We start from the raw sequence: 17,471 nt of genomic DNA on the forward strand, positions 1-17,471 counted from the left end.
ATGTTAAATTAGCTATGAAACTGACTGTTTTTAATTTTTTTTTCATCTTGACGTTTGTCTGTTTCACTTTTATTTGTCAGGGTACACTTTTGCCAATCAAGTCAAGTATAACAGGTAGGCCTCTCTTTCCCACAGCTTTAATGATAAGTGACAGCTATAGCAAAAGGCACTCAACCGCCTGCGGAATGCATTAAAAATTCAAAACTTTGCTTATCAGTCTTTTATTAAAACTTTCTGTAATTGTGCAAAATTATTTCCCCACTGGGTTAGCTTTCAATATGGAGTACAATTATATTTCTGACACAAAAGTAATTAGAGTTAAAAAAAAACTGCAAGAAAAAAGAAGTATTTATTTTTTAAAGCAAAAATCCATCCATTTTACATCTATGAAGAGGCATTGCAATGAAAAATTAAGCAATTACTGAACTAAAGCTCCTGTTTTGAGCATTTAACTTTCAGCACTAGACAGCTGGTTGGAAATCCAGCTTGTACAAATTTAAAGGAATTATGGCTTAGGGTTAAAGACTTTCTAATATTTATCCATTTACCAAGGAAATACTTTGATGTATTGTATCTTTAATCTATCAGTGTTAGTGTAGCTAAAATAGTAAATCTAAGTTCTTTCCAACAGGATAAATATTAATTATAAGTAGCTGTATCTTGTGGAATTAGCTTGGTTTTTCTATTTGACTGATGTCTTCTTAGGTTAAGATTTTTAATTCAAGAGCTGGTAGCTGTGGACAGTGGACTACGCTTATCTAGAGCAGCATTTGAATAATTTCCAAACTTCCACTTCGGTCATCTTTATTTTATTTTTAAAATTATATTTTTATTTATTTCAAGAGGAAGAGAGAGATAGAAACATCAATGATGAGAGGGAATCATTGATTGGCTGCCTCCTGCACGTTGGACCTAGCCCGCAACCCAGAATCGAACCTGGGGCCCTTCGGTCCACAGGGCAACGCTCTACCCACTGAGCAAAACTGTCTAGAGTATCTTTATTTTTTAATATAAAACCCTATCAATCAAGTTTCTAGAAAAAGAATTGCCATGTAGACTCCCCTAAGATGCAGAGATTAACACATATTCACTTGGGCATCTTTAATGTATAAGTCACTGTAGTTGGAACTCTGGGAAATATGAAGGTATGAATTTATATTTTACCTGGAGGCTTTTAGAATCAGTTCAAATTTCCATAAAAGCTGACACCACTACCCTTTCCTATATTCCACCCTAATGGCACATTCTTATTGAACACAAGGAATAATAATTGTGTATTTTATTAAGTATTAACATGACATCAGGCAATTCCACTTAAATCCAACAACTTTCAAGTCTTACTCAAGTCTCTGTTCTTGTTCTCAACTAGCTCACAATCTAGAAGTAGACTTGTGAACACTAAACTACAATTCTATGTGAAAAATAACAGACATCTTCTAAGTGGGAAGTATAGGACCATAAATTGGTTGTGGGAAAATACTGAAACTTCTGTATATATTTCAAATTCATTACTTTAAATTTGTCTTTTTGTATACACACACACACACACACACACACACATATACTTACATGTAAAATATAAATAGGGAAACTAAAAATTTAAATTAAAATTTAAATAGTCTTTAGTGTGAAATATGTTTACACTTTTTTCCTTTTTTAAAAAATTTAGCTTTATTGTTCGAAAGTATTACAGATGTCCCTCCCCCCCCCCCATTGACTCCCTCCTCCTCAGTTCCCGCTCCCTCCCCAGGCCTTATTCGCACTATTGTCTGTGTCCATAGGTTATGCATATATGCATAAGTTCAGTTTACTACCACCAAACCAGCACTTCAGGAAATGCTAAAGGGACTGTTGTAAGAAGAAGAAATAGAGAGAAAGAGAGGAACACAGGCATAAAGAATAAAAATGGCAATAAATAAGTACCTTTTAATATGTTTACATTTTTATCTCATATGTAGATGTGTTTATACTTCATTTAGGAACTAGCATCATATGGTAATAGTCATACTGTGCATGAAAAGTTTGGAAACTTTAATTATAATCTTGGTTATACCACTAGTTAGTGTGTCGTTAAAAGAGTGATTAACAATTTAAACTATCTGATAGTCTAAGTCTTATCTCTTCCTCCCTAATTTCTTCTCCTCCTAGATAGTAAGCATTTATTAAAAGACTAGGGGCCCGGTGCACGAAATTCGTGCACTGGGTGTGTGTTGGGGGGAGTGTCCCTCAGCCCAGCCTGCCCCCTCTCACATACTGGGAGCCCTCAGGCGTTGACCCCCATCACCCTCCAATTGCAGGATCGGCCCCTTGCCCAGGCCTGATGCCTCTGGCCTAGGCATCGGGCCCTGGCAACGGGGACCTGCAGTGGCAGCGGGGGGCGCCGCGATTGCGCAGGCTCCGCCCCTGCCCCTGCAGGATGCCTCTGGCTGAGGCGTCCGGCCCAGGCAGCGGGGACCCACAGCTGCAGCGGCCCCGCGATCGTGGGCTTCGCTTTAGGCCCAGGCAAGGGGCCCCTAGCTCCCGGGACTGCCAGCTTCAACTGTGCCCAGCTCCCATCGCTGGCTCCACCCCTACTTCCTGCTATCACTGGCCAGGGTGGAAAAGGCGCCTGATTCTCCGATCATGGCTGGGGGGCAGGGCAAAGGCGGCCCCCCAGCTCTTAGCTCCCCCCTGGGTTTCCGATCACTGTCAGTGGCAGGGGGCTTCTTCCTGCTTTCCCTTTCACCTCCCTGCATTGTGCCTACATATGCAAATTAGCCGCCATCTTGTTGACAGTTAACTGCCAATCTTAGTTGGCAGTTAACTGCCAATTTTGGCAGTTAATTTGCATATAGCCCTGATTAGCCAATGAAAAGGGTATCGTCGTATGCCAATTACCATTTTTCTCTCTTATTAGTGTTGATTACTATGGGCCAGGAACTTTTCTATGCAATGTATTAATCTATTAGATAACAACCTGATGAGGGAGAGACTATAACCATCCCCATTTTATTAAGAAACTGTAGCAAATACAGATTAAATAACTTGTCCAAGGTTAGGCCAGAAGTCTGAAGGTTGGATCAGTGAATTTCTGAAATATTTTTTAATTGTACCCTTATTGACTTTCCTATGGTGATGCCAAGGACTCATTTAATAATTCATCCACAATCTATTGAGAATCTATGTGCCAGATATTGTGCTAAATGCTAATTGAACCAAAACTGAAAGAAGACTCAGGTCTATTGGGAAGGTAGCTGTGTAATCCTATAACTATGGAAACTCAGAAGAGAAAATATGAACTGGCCAGAAAATGTCATAAAAAGTGATATTAACATGAGTGTGAAAGTAGGGATAGAGAATGACAGGGAAACAGGGCAGCCAAGGAATCAGAGCAGAGGACCACATTAGCTAGGGAGCAAATGTGAAAGAGAAGAGTGTGTTTGAGAAACTGAAAGTATCTTAGCATGGTTATATTCCATACTATGTATGGGGAGTAATAAGGGACTAGAAATGAGATAAGAGCCAGATCCTGAGTAATCTTATTTGTTGGGCATGAATTTTAGCTTGTAGTGGATGAATTACTCAGAGACTTTAAGGGATGGAATTATATGATTAAACTAGAGGCCCAATGCATGAAATTCGTGCAAGAGTAGGCCTTTCTTCCCCCGGCTGCTGGCACTGGCTTCCCTCTGGTATCCGGCTGCCGGCAGGCACCTGGGACCTGGTCTTCCCGCGAAGCCCTGGCTTTGTCCAGAAGGTTGTCTGGAAGGACGTCAGGTCTAATTAGCATATTATGCTTTTATTATTAAATATTTCCATTTTAGAAGTTGTATTTATGACTCTGGTGTGAGATTAGAAAGGAGGGATGTAATGCTGGAAGTCTAGCTTTAGGAGTATTGAAATCATATTTTATTTCACTAACTCATTTATGCCATTCTATTACTTTATTCATTCATTTGTTTAACCTATAAATTTTTCGTGTGCCTACTATGTCCCAGATTATGTACAGTGTTCTTGGTGTTTGAACTCTACTAGTGAAGAAAACATGCAAAAATTCTTTGCCCTTGAGGAGCTTAAATTCTAGCAGAGTTTATGTACAATTACAAGGAAGTGGCAGTGGGTTTTACAGGACCAGAGGTTAGTACTGAATATTGGATTCCTAAAACAAGATCTGAAAACCCATAGAGAATCAATTCTTGGGTAACAGAAAATGATCTCAACAACTAAAAAGAGATTTCACTAGTTGAGAAAAGTTGGAGAGGTAGTCAAACTGATTTCATGGACCCTGAGGATAGAGCAGACAGTAGTCTGGCCACTGGGAAAATTCTCTGGGCCATCAAGATGATTCATGAGACTGATGATTGTCAGTTGTTTGCTACTAACCTCCTGAACTTGAACTCCAGAAGTTTCTACAGCAAAACTTCCTCTTGAAAGTTTTTATTTGATATTTGGGGGAGGAATAAATATAATGTCACTAACAGCTATGCTCAAAGAAGGGACTTCCTGAAAGCAAAACAAGTGGACATAGAGGTTTTATACTGTGAATTTATATTTTCAGGCATTATATAAAACTCAAGTCCTGTGATTATCTTAATCAGAATAAGAGTCAGGTCCATCTATTGCAGACTTTAAAGAATAGTATGTCAATTTTGTAAACAAAAAGAAATAGCAAGTTTGCATAGAGTTTAAATCACATTGAACACATTGCAATGATTCTCAATAGGTAACAATGCTACTTTGTCATATGTGGTCTCCTTGACCTACCAGGTGTATAAAGCTTTGTAGAAATGATAACCAACAAAGAGAAGCTGGGTAAGTGGGTGGTTAGAATATCAGCTCTTCAGGCCTCTTGCTAGCCTTGATGTTGACTTCTTTGAGGCAGACATTGAGTCAGATTCTTGACTCTTGTGGGCCTGTCTGTCCATTGGTAGAAAGGCAGTGCTTTGCACCCAAAGAGGGTTCACGAAGTGCTTTAAGAGCTGAATTGAAAGACTGTAACACCAAACATAAGTGGATAACATTCTATTTTTATTGGTGGCATGAATAAGAGGCACAGGTAATTTGACTGAAACATCTTTGAATAATAGTCTTTTCAGAAGTGGGGAATGATTGGCAGAGGCCCAGAAAGCAAGGACATCATATGCCTTGGTCCTGGCCATTGTAATTTTGCATCTAAATGATAGCATTGGAACTGGCTTCAGATCCTTGTGGGCTTGAAGGTGTAGGAGAGGGAAAGCAAGCAGAGATCTCCTTCTCTACCCTCAGGGCCCTCTGACATTCTGCTGAAGTAACTTTGACTCCTTGGTGCTTTTAATACAGATTTAGAGAATGTCAGCCTTGGGGAGATGAGTGATAACATTCACAACAGAGGAAGAAAGGGTCTTTGTTTACTTTCCCTTTTCCTGGTGTATGGCTAAACAGGTTAAACACCTGTGAGAAGAGGGTGCTTCAGGGACACCCTCATGCTCAAATTGTTCCTGGGTGTCTTGGAGATTGCACTCCTCTCCTTGTGCAGTGATTAATTGCCTCTTCTTCACTGGCGAGGCTGGCAGCGAGGAGCAGGGCCTTCACCTGCAGGTGTTGCCATGGCAAAGGACACTTAGAATAGATTCAGGAAACATTAAAAGGCAAAAGTGAAAATGAGAGTAAGGAGAAAATAGAAGCTTGATTCGAGGAGACATTTGCATGGATCAAATTGCCTCCCTCACAATAGCTATTGCCAAACTCAAGATCAGCTGTACCTTATTCCTCCTGGCTCCTGAGGGTCTTTGAGTCCTGGTAATCTGGAGCAGAAGCTGACTTTTTATAAAGTTAAAAAAATTAAATATAGCAAGATTTGTTGTTACATACTGTAAAAATCATTTTTCTCCTAGGAGACATAGTTTGGTTTCTTAATCCAAACAGAATTAAGAAACTATGAAAAAAGAATTGGTTTATGGACTCCATAAAACAATTTCTTTTTCCCTATTCAAAAATAAGCTAAGCAAAGTAGCTCATTTTATCTGCTACTCTGAATTTTTCTCTCATTACTACCTTCTTTACTGTCCACGTGGCTTCTCAAGGAAGCCAGGTCACATATCTGCTGTGTCACTCAGAGAGACTTTGCCTTAACTTTCACTTGGCTTGCATATTGAATTCAATCTCTTTCTTCCTTAGTTCCACATTTTTGCCAATTATTCCGAATAATCTAGTTTATTTACTAAGCTTTCCCAGAACTTAAAGGTATTTATGATCAGATTTCCTACAAGTCATTATTCTCTAAGTTAGAAAACCATATATATATCTATTTTTATATTTTTGGAATTTCCCATTAATGCCAGTGACAGATTTCCCCCACCCCCTTTTAAAACTTGGATTGATTAATGCACTTTATCTACATAGTGATGTTAATAATTATGACAAATGTGTGTTGACTGCATAACAAGTCATATCAGAATCTTTGGGTGTGAGGCCTAGGATACAGATGCTATCTCAGAGCTACCCAGGGTTGAGGAATCATGTGGTAGAAGTTCATGGGATGATTGGGAAGGCAATGCCTGTTCCATCATAGATATTCAATACCTATTGGTTTTCTAAATATCTTAAGAGTTCTTGTAAAAGGAATGTTCTCTGCCTCTAGCTATCCTTTCTAGCAGGGCAGAGTGAAATGTAGGCCTTGGGAAGGTTGAAACATGGCACATCTGCTGTGGGACTGTTCTTTATTTACTCTTCTGAATTGGTTGAGAAATATCAACTTACTCTTAGGTGCTCTTTCTACTAGGAAACAGTGTTTGTTTGTTTATTTATTTTAATAGTTTTTTTATTTATTTCAGAGAGGGAAGGAGAGACAGATAGAAACATCAGTGATGAGAAAGAATCATTGATCGGCTGCCTCCTGCACACCCCCCACTGTGGATCCAGCCTGCAACCCGGGCGTGTGCCCTTGACCTGAATCAAACCCAGGACTCTTCAGTCCGCAGGCTGATGCTCTATCCACTGAGCCAAACCAGCTAGGGCAAGAAACACTTTTTAAAATAGGATGATGTTCCTTAAAATGGAAAGGCTTGCAGATAACTTAGGTGTGTACAGTGAGGTCATGTTGTTGGTAAGCACTTGGGCTGGGCAGAACCATCGTTTGGATGTTAGAGTTACCTGTGTGCTATCTGGGCCTTTGATTTAATCTGATTTCTCTGTTTCCTGTAAAACTAAAGACAAAGTTTCTTTACAGTGAATCTTCTCTATGTGATCTGGGTGTAATTAATCTTGCTTGGCCTATCTTAAAAGTCAGTTCAAGTAAACAGAGGATCTTTTCAAGAAAGGTGAGTGGGAGGTTGCCCTGTGACATCTGTTCTGAGCTAGAACCTGGAAAGGCCTCATAGGTCCCCTGATGAAAAAAATGTCGTTTAAATGGACTAAGAAAGGAAAGGGAAGAAAGATAAACGAGGAGGGTCTGGCACTGAAACCTAGTTCTTCTATATGGAGAGGCTAATGTGGTTCCAAAATTTGTTATGTGCAAAGAAAACAGCCTCCAAAGTGAGTACTGATGCTAACATAATTTGTCGTTTGAAGGTCAGCATGATAAAATTTTCCAAGCCATTTTTTTTCTTTTTAGATATATTATTTACCTGGAAAAAGTTATGTACAAAGATTGTCACAGATTTTCTGAATATTCTGATCAAATTTTGATCTGGTTATAACCTGTCTTACCTACGCATTATGTGTGAAACTGAGGCACAAGAGTGAATTACCATCCACTGAGGATCTCCTTTATTCTACACTCACATGGTCTTATGGGAAGGCCCAGAAGTCCTTTGATGGGACAAAAAGAATTAATGCCAAAGTTGAGTGAGTTACAGCCGCTAACACCTAATTAACATCATTTTGTGCCAGTTGCGTTTGTTGGGCTGGATCCACACATAATATAATTTTAATCCTGTTTATATACACTCTTGGGATAGATTTGAGATCAGCATTGCCATTTAAGTGAGGTTAATCAAGCATATTGTATGCAGCTTTTGTTTCTCCATTGTATGTGAAAGGTGACCACTGCGGATGGGTTACCCAACTGGCCGCTTACTCTATTAACAAGAAAGAGGTGGTTTTCAATATCTGATCATTAACCCAGCCTCAGCCCCAGCGACTCTCTCTGCCTAGTCCTTGGAATGGTGCAGCTGTTGTCAGTCACAGAGGAGAGCTCTGGTTAGGAAAGGCTTTGCTTGGCTGTGGTTGCATGCCTCTACAGCAGGGGAGGGGGAGGGAGGAAAAGGGGAAAAAATACAACTCCCCTAAAAAGCAAACACCATTTTTTGTATGCCTGGTTCTGTTTATGTATATAAAATGGACATTATGGTGGAGTGAAAAAGACCCTCGTAAAAATCCTTCTTGAAAACTATTGTTGCTGACAGCCGTGACCTCTGTGAGTCTGCATGTTTACCCATAATTCATAATTAACAAAGACATTAGAACTGCCACAGGAGAATTCTGGGCTTTATTTCTTTCTAACTGGGCAGTACTAATGCTGGAAGTGCTCCCAAATCAGTGATTTAACATTTCAGGAAATCTTGGAGAGGCAGCAGAAGCCTCCTTATATAGCTCATACGCTGGGACTTTGGTGATACAGATACGGCCGAGATAATTATTCAGTTCTCGTTATTGCTGTAGCTCTGCACCTGATCCCCGAGCCATTAGAGCACTCTGCAGGTTATTACAACTATCAAACATCAAGGTCTCTTTTCTAGTCTCTTGACTATGTGGTTATCATTTTACTTCTTTTAAATCCCCCATCTGCATAGAAAGCCTCTGTGTTTTTTACTGAGATCTGCTCACAGCCTTCCCCCACCCCCTTCTTTATTGCTCCCCAAATGGAGTCCTTTTCTTACCAGCACATTAGCATAAAAATATAAACCTCATGCTTCTCCACTTGTATTGTTTTTATACCCTCTCTCTTGTTTGATTTCCTCTTTGAGGCTGTGCGCACCTACACTTTAATTTGGGCAGCAAATGAGTCAGTGTGAGAGAATTCTCTTGAGCTCAAGGAAACCACGATAATATAATTTCAGATGATGGGAGTTGCCAGTGCCCATGTTTAACCTTCTGCTTAGTTGAGGGCCCTCTTGTCTTTATTGTATGTTTCTGTCTATTGCTGCTGTATCTTAGATGGTACCAAAAAATAGCAAGTTACAAGAGACTACCATGACAACTTGCAAAAGGGGGGTTTATATTGTGTATGTATTTGATGATGCATTTCTTTTTAAATCTCCTCACTTTTCTTGGAATTTAACATGAAGCCGTCTTTCTTGATGAAATATATTTTCAGTTTTGGTCATAACCTAGTGGTATAATAAGTTTGCTTCTAATACTTTTCTAGACAAACTATGACATGATCAAAACCAGACAGGTCTGAATATTCTGGGCACTGTGTTTGCTAGAGGTGGCAGCCACTTATGATCTATAAAGATAATACTATAAATTAAGAGTCTGAAGCAGACCTCTGTGGGTTGCATTTAAGTGAAAACAAGTTGCTATTTCTGGATATTTTACATAGTTTTACTCCCCTTGGAAATCTTTATTTTGCATGTGATCTCCACCAAACACCTGTAAAAAAAGGCATTCCATCCACTGCAGGCCTATCTGATAAAAAAAAAAAAGCTAATCCACAACGGGTGAGGGGCAGTCACAAACAGTATGGTGGGGCTAAGAAACATATGGCTTCCTCACTTGATATTGCTGCACAGTTGTCCCACACCATATTCCCTTAAATGGGCATTAGCTCCGTAGCCAAATTATCAGGCTAGAAAACAAATTAAATGGAAGCCTTTTCTTTTTTTTTTTTTTGGTTTTGCAAAAACCAAAACCATGAAACAGGACTTAACAGTTTTTATCCTGTGTGTGTGTGTGTGTGTGTGTGTGTGTGTGTGTGTGTGTGTATGTATGTATGTGTTGGGCATAAAAATGAAATACAGAGATTTCAAAGATAGGTAGTGTTTTTACAGTGAATAGTAAAAGTTAAGTAACTATATGCTTTAATATGTACTTTATTTCATCGCCTATATAGAGAAACTATCTAATATTTCTAACTTACAGAAGAAATTGGTTCCTTTTAAGATTTTCTCTTGCCCTTTTTCTGCTGAACTGCAAAGGTTTTAAATATGTTCTGAATCATATTCTCCTCCTTTTTTAAGTTACTGGTGCATGTCTATTTTCTTCCTTGGAAGCTAAGGAACACAGACTCCAATATCAAATATATATCTACTAATGTAAATTCATGTACATCAATTATGAAAGTAAATCACTATGTAGCATTTGTTGTGATTAAGTTCCCCCATAATCAACGACAGCAATAAGAATGCTTCACTCTGGGAACTTTGTATTACTGTTGAATCATATGAATACTGTCAGGGATTACCCATTTTGCATGTAGTTTCATTTTTGCTACTATATGCAGTTCTTATTCCCTCACATATGGTGATCCTTAATATTAGAATTTGCTAGTTAAAATATTTCCAGTTATCTAGTCTGGCTTGCTTATTAATGAGAAAGCAGAGCAGCACAAGCCAAATAACTTGCTCAAAGTCACATAGTCATCTAGTTCATGGAAGACTTTGGTTCTGGTCTGTTGACTCTCATATTCTTTCTAACACATTGTGTCTTCCAATAATTATATAATTATTGATATCCCCAAAGCAAGGAAAAGCACTTATGAGTTTTCCTTCCAGAAGAAATGATGATTTCTTCTTAGCCATCCATTCTCTCATTGATGAGAAAAATGCATAAATTTGCAAGATGGCAGGCCAGCAATATGGCAAAGGTCTTTTCTTTGTATGACAACCAACTGACCCCTAAATGAATTGAATCTATGACCTCCTTCCTCATTAACTCCCCAAAAAAGCTAACCAGCCCAGAAACAATTGTTACAAGCAATCTACAACACAAATCCACCATGTTATTCCTGTGGGATTAATTAGAGAGCTAAAACAATGCTTTATCTTTGAAAGACATAAAAAAATCATATTGTCATGTACTTCCAGCTTGTGAACCTCTTGAAATTTTATGCAAAATTTTATGTAAGAGCAAATATACATTGCTCCAGGGAAAGGGTCCCAAGTTTTCTTAAGATTTTCACAATATGAGTGTGTATGATCCAAAGTAGGTTAAAAACAATTATTGTATTTCATGCTCCAGTGATTTGTGCTAATGTCATCCCTGTTGTTGGTACTCTACCAAAAACATAAGATTTACATTATGCTTTGCTACACTGGAGGAATATATTATTTCTATATGTTCCTTGAGAATAGAAGGGATAGACTTTAAAAATAGGCATGTGGCCTTTCTAATTAATACCAAATTAACAAAGACTAATTTGGGATATTATAACAATTTATGTAACGCTAGTGAGTAGTAATGGATATCACTCAAATCTTGGAGTGCTGACTTTTGTACACAATGAGAAAAATAATGCTGCAGCCTTGGGTGTGGGAAACATAGTTTCCAGGAGAAGGAAAGTGGAACAGGCAAAGAATAAAATACTTGAATATTTGACAACGTCTTTAACTTACTTAGATGCTCTCTAAGAAATAGTTGGTAGGACCTTTTTTAGGCAGCAGGGGGTTAAAGCACTATAAAGAAACTTTCATATGTACTTTGTTATCCAAGAGACAGATAGAGAGATGTCGTTTTACTGATATATTACATAAATCATGGTGCCAGCCAGAAAAACAACAGATGACCAATTTGTACAAAGCATTTTTTCCTTATGTTACATTTGTTTAAAATACATTAAATCGTTGTGCTAAAATTGAGGCAGCTGGCAGTCCAGGCAACCTTATAAGATTTGTGTTTTCTGGATCCCAGCCCACTTGTTCGGAAAGGTGGATGGGTTGGGCTAGTATATTTGCTTAGTCATATGACAAGCCCCCGGGAAGCACAGGTAGTCCAGACTTTACCACGCATTCATTTTTGTTTTTATCAGCAATCTCCTGACAAATGGCAGTCAGATGGTCGATACTCATTTACTCTCAAGTGAAGTCACTCATTAATGGTGCCAAGGCTCAACCCAAAGGGAAAAAAAACACACAAAACACCCTCATATGGAATGGAATCTTAAAAATATGGCCATTTTCCAGGGCCCTCATATCTCCCATTTCATGTTTGTTGACATTGATATGATGCCTAGTTGACCTTAGGAATAAAAGTCAAGTCTGAGTTGAGTGGGCTTATATTAAACTGATTCAAGCATGGGCCTAATTTGTTTATGGAATTTTGGTGTCTGCTCTTGCATTTTATTTTTGCACATAGCTTTTATCAAATTCTGAATGGTGCTGATAACTCTATCAAAAGGGTGTAAGTATTAGTGGTAATGGTTTTATACAGACTCATGTAAACCAGCTTTCAGTGTCTATTGTTGACCACATTCAAAGCTAATACTGGATAAACCAGGGCCAGAACAGAGAGCCTATCTCAATGGTCCAGTCTCCCATTTCTGCAGCTTCTTCAGTGACAGCTTACCCTCTAGGGATGCTATGGTCTTGGAGTATTGTGGTATGTGAATAGCTACATAAATTAGTCATTCAACATGAAGTTGTTGGTTTCAACAAGTTTTTCTTCCCTGTTAGCCAATAATCAGAAGGTGGAAAGGATTTCCTTAAGAGCAGGATCTTAAAAATCGAAGTCACGAAAAGTGATAGGATTCTATTTAAATTCAACAACTATTTTGTGTCATCACTGTATTTTCAACATGCTGGAAACATATTTGGTAAATTTTTAAGGACTTAAATATACTTTTTTCTCAGTAAACTGAATTAGAGCATAAGAAAGAAATACAAAACAAAGTCTGTTCTCTCAGTTTATGATTATGATGAAGAGATTCGTATTTTGGGGAGACATATAAACAGTTGAAGAACGGTTTCAGATCTTGAATTGTACCCAGTTGAATGTAAAAATACATGTTTTAGGCAGAGACCGTCATGACTGATTACAACAAAACAGAGGTTATGGAAGATCATTTTAACTAAAGTGGTCATTATGGAAAGATCTCTTCTATAAGAGAGACTAATGGAAGAGGTAAGAATTGAAATAACTTCTAACTTATTTCGGTAGAAAAGATTGAGATGTGGCCCTGCTAGTGTGGCTCAGTTGTTGGACAACATCCTGTGCTCCAGGAGGTTGCTGGTTCCATTCCCAGTCAAGGGCATGCACCTGGGTTGCGGGCTCGATTTCCTGTAAGGGGTGTGCAGGAGGCAGCCTAATGGTATTATGTTCTCACATCAGTGTTTTTCTCTCTCTCCCTTTCCATTCCTCTCTCTCTACAACAATAAACTATTTTTTTAAAAAAGATTTAGATGTGTAGGATTGGGGGAGCATTTGATGGTGTTGGCTGGCAATGAGATCATCCTTATAGGTTCATAGCACCACCATTAAGATGAATATAAGGAAAGTTTATTTGTGAGTACTTTAACAAATTAGGTTAGTGGCTTCCCACACTGAAATATATCCAAAAATGCAGGGAGAAAGGAATTGTAGTTTTTTGTTTTACACTAAGGGTGTGCTGGAAAGTAATGGGGCCAATCTTGAAGAATTTAAAATGTTTCCCCCAAGAGTGAGCCCTGGAAAGAGCAGAAGTGAAACGCCCCTGAGAATCCTATTAGAACTAGATCAGAGGTGCTACAATTCAATAAGTCGAACATATTTAGGTCAAAGACTACCCAGGATTGGGAACCCAGGACAAGAAGATGCCCTCAATAAGAAGCCTTGACTAACTTTTAAAAGATTGAGATAACCTGGGGATTTCTTGTTTTCATCTCAACTAACAGATATTATGTTATTTATATATTGTTAGATTTATTACAATGTACATATTGAAGGATTAAAGTATGGTAGGGTAGAGTAGAGCATATATGGTAATGGAATACCCCAAATTATTAATTAATAACCTTGTGGATAATTAGACTATTTACTAGAATCTGAATTTTTAATTGATTTAAAATCATGTCTAAGCATAATTTTTCCCCTTTTGAATGTTTTGCAAAACTTGAAATTATCAAGGTTTTAAGTGCTAAAAAGAAAAGAATTAGGTGGATCTCAGACTTCCATGAAATAATCAACATCAGAGTGTGGCTAAGTTTAAGAGTCTCAGTTTACTATAACATTGATTTCTTTTTTTCCCCTCTCTTTTTCTCCTGTTATCCCTCTCCCCTTCTCCCTCACTCTTTAATAAAGAGTTTGAATTCTTCAGGAGTCATTTTCTCCTATAAGGAGACTACTAATATATCTCTCTGCATCTTAACAAGGTGCAAAATTTTAAGCAATTTAATATAAAAATTAATTATCTCCATCCTGTCTGGATATACCATGCATGGTCAAGGACAACAGTGGAATATAGAAGTTTAATGTTCAAGCTTTGGGGTCTGAAGGACTTGAACTTGAATCCTGGCTGCTTTGCTTACATGTTATAGTCAAGTTACTGAAACTGAAACTCAGTTTCCTCATCTGTCAAATGGGTATGATAAATCATACTTCATAGACTTGTTGCCAAAATTAAATAAGACAATACATGCAAAGCACTTGACATAATACCTGAGACACAAAAAGCCTAGAGTAAATTGTAACTTTTGATATGGCACTCACATTGGCATTAGGCATGGCTCTTTAGTTGTGGCTGTTATGTCTTAGTAGCCTGGCCAGTGGAACATCCAAGAGACATTTTACCATCCCTGTCACATAAAAAATTATATGCTAGACTTCAAACTTTAACAAATTGATCCTCTTTGATTATTAACTGCATCCTTGAGAAATAATTATTTTAAATGCAGATTAAGCCTTGCTGTGCATCTGGTCCTGTTGGAATCCTTTTCCCATTTCTCATCCTCAGCAGGGAGCAACTCAGTCTTGCCGAACTGGCTGTGATATTGTAGAACTCCTGAATGATAAATCCCCCAAACTGGTTAGTGTGCACACTTGATGGCTATTTCCCCCCTGACAATCTTAATATATGTTTTTATTATGTCCTAAATGCTAATTAGCTAAGCTGGAGATCAAATATTTCTATTGGGTATAAAATACACATTTTTTTAGAAGTACTCAGATAAAAATGCACAAAATTGGCTAAAACATCTTCTCTTAAGGATATAGAATACCTGTGTTACAAATTGGCTAGAATAGATATTTATTGACTGTAACTGTCCTCAAAGATAAATCATATGTCTAAACTCTTTAAATGGTATGAGGGTACTGAACCATTAGAGTCAATAAGAATTGAGTGGTAAAATCTTATGCCATGCTATCAAGATAAAAAACTTAACCACTGACTGTATTTAGCCAAAACATTGTGGAAAATCATCTCGGCTCTTTGGGTAGGTAATGCACATTGATATAAAAGCTAAATATGTTACAGATATTGAGAACTTTTTGATATTTAGGCAAGATAATGCAATACTGAGCTTTAAAAACAGCAGTCTACATGTATGTTTATTTGACAATCTGAAATGTTTCCAAGAGGCCATTAGGGCCTTTAGGTAGATAAAGCACAGAATGAAATTTGCATTTCTATCCAAACATACCTTTAGAGGACGTGACATTCTCCAGTGAATTTACCATCTAACATGCCAACTCTTGTTCACACCCTAGATATTTTTCACTCATTGCCTCTTCATTTCATTTTTTGTTTTCTATTCACACTCTCCAACGCATAGCTATTTGCTTTTCAAATGCACCTTAAAAACACACACACACACAAAAACAAAAAAAAAAAACAAAAAACAGGCACCGTTATACTTATGCTTAGGTGGTGTCACTGGCTGAAAAAAAATAAGGAATTTTGAATGGGAGCCAAAATATCCTGGCACTTCAACTGTTTGTCAGGGGCTAGAATCCTAGACCTGTCCTTAATGTGCCTCATTGTGGTTAGCTATTGTGGCCAAAATGTGTGAACTAATTCCCTGTTTGGAGAACATGGGAATGTGGTTCAGAATTTAGGCTCCATAACTCGCTAGAGTATATATGCATATCTTCTTAGGAAAATGGTCTGAACAGAAGGAGCTGGTCTTTAGGGGACTGCTTTTCTTTGGCCACTTTGGTGAAGGGGAGTCTTAGAAAAGAGGCTGAAAGCTGGAGGCACACGGCTGGTTTTATCTTCCCTCAAGCCTTTTTCACTGCCTGTCTTTAGCATCTTTGCTTCATTGCCCACGTGTCACCTGTGCTTAGCCATGAGGTGATATATCCTCTTCTATTCCAAAAACATTGATCTAAGTCTCCCTCCTTCCATTTTTTAATAAATCTTAGTGAAGCAGTATAACATTCCAGGTCAGTCCTGTAGTGCTGTTCTGCCCTCTCCGGAGCGGCTGCTGCAGAGCATGGAAACTTGCTGGCACAATATTGCAAAGTGACTCTGTGGGGGCTGGACGACTTCCAGCCAGCAATGAACCACGGCCAAGAAACGCCAATATGGATAATGCAAACAAGAGAGATTTGGGGCACATTTCGATTTAACCATCTGATTTAATTGACAGAATAAATGCACCTGTCAACGGGTAATATTCTTGTGATTAGTTTTGGCTGTGATGATGAGATGATGTTAAAAGAATGTCAGAACAACCTGTCCTGGGACTCTTACAGGCAGTTTTGAGTGAGGGAAGGTCAGTTTTTAGCTAGTTCAAAGAAGCAGGATTATCTTCTTGTAGTATGAGGGGGTTTTTTTTTTGTGTGTGTTTTTTTTTTATGGAGACAGTGAATGTTTTATTTGACATTTTCCCTCTGTGTGCAGCTTTCACCACAAATCAGACTAAGTAGGGGATTGAGGAACACAGAAGTAATTGGCTTTTGAATCAGTCTCTATGGCTACTGAGGACATTCCTCATTTGGAAATGGAAAATTCTAGGTATTAAGCCTAAGGCTGCATCTCAGTGGTCTTGCCTTCCCCTAAATTGTGGTTCTTTTGCTACCAGAGTAAGCTATTTAAATAGAATTTTAGTGAAAATTCAAAGAGGTCTTTAATTGAAATCCTATTCTCTTCAGAGGAAATGTAAATTATGAACTTAAAACAAGTATTTTAATTAATTCTCACTCAGTCCTTCATTAACCATTTTCACCTTAACTCCAATCTGTTCTCTGGAAATTGTGCTTCTGATGTTGCTAATGACTGGATGAGCAATAGGAATACCCTTCTTTGGCTCCCAGTATCTGATCTCTTTGCTATTTAACACTATTGACCTTTTCTTCTTCTTCTTCTTCTTTTTGCAACTTTTACTTCTCATGGTTTTCTTGACTAAGCTCAGGTCTCTTTTTCTTGGTCTCTTCCACTGGACACTCATTTTTATCTACTCTATGAAGGCATTATCCAAACTTTTAGGTCTTAGCCAGCTTTTATTTCTCTTCCCTCATTTTTTTCTTTTGAGCATTTATGTCCCATTCCCATGGTATTCCTCTTCCTTCTCCTTCCACAGATACCTCCTAAATTTACCTTCTGGAACAAACTATATACCTAATTTCTGGTCACATAATCAATTGCCAGTAGGATGTAT

The 17,471-nt window shown here is 38.2% G+C and overlaps 1 pseudogene; it reads right to left on the reverse strand.

Moving 5' to 3' along the window:
- The window catches only part of LOC132213693 (lethal(2) giant larvae protein homolog 1-like), a 35,635-nt pseudogene extending 18,374 nt beyond the window's left edge, over positions 1-17,261 (reverse strand).
- Positions 17,262-17,471: the final 210 nt, after the last annotated feature.

Source organism: Myotis daubentonii, chromosome 12 (genome assembly GCF_963259705.1).
Source record: "Myotis daubentonii chromosome 12, mMyoDau2.1, whole genome shotgun sequence".
Lineage (NCBI taxonomy): Eukaryota > Metazoa > Chordata > Mammalia > Chiroptera > Vespertilionidae > Myotis > Myotis daubentonii.